The following is a 598-nucleotide window of genomic DNA, read 5'->3' on the forward strand; positions in this document are numbered from 1 at the left end:
AATCAATTTTTATCACCGTGTTCATACATCACCGTATGTTCATACATCGCCGCATTCCTCAAGCTTCACCTACTTTTCCCTTTGTATATGTAACCGTCAGAAATATGTCCGAATATTCACATAGAAAAGATACTTACTTTTATGTATATATGATGGAGACTGGTTAAAAGTGTTGGCCTTACTGACTTTCACAAAGAAGTTGAATTCTTTAAACAAGTATTTTGAATGAACTCATATCAAAGAATACGGAATTTCATGAATAAAAAGATGCAGTCCCCCTAACTCCAGTGAAGACGCTTATCACTGCAACCCTTTATATCACATTGCCTTGTATTGGACTTTAACATTAAACTTTAACAAACGAAAATAATTTGCAACATTGTAAAGACACTTTTCTCTTTATTTTGTAGAAGTCTTTAAAACAAAAACTATGATGTATTTCCCATTTTAAAAGCTGGACCCTTGACTGTGGGAAATAAGAGGTGATTAATCTTCAGTGTGTGAGATGTAACTAGATAAACGGGTACAGAACTAAAAAGTTACAAAGTCGTAATTTATGTTTGGTCGCAAGGGCCACGGAGCGATTGACCCATTGATG

The sequence above is a fragment of the Penaeus monodon genome, chromosome 15, assembly GCF_015228065.2.
Source record: "Penaeus monodon isolate SGIC_2016 chromosome 15, NSTDA_Pmon_1, whole genome shotgun sequence".
Classification (NCBI taxonomy): Eukaryota; Metazoa; Arthropoda; class Malacostraca; order Decapoda; family Penaeidae; genus Penaeus; species Penaeus monodon.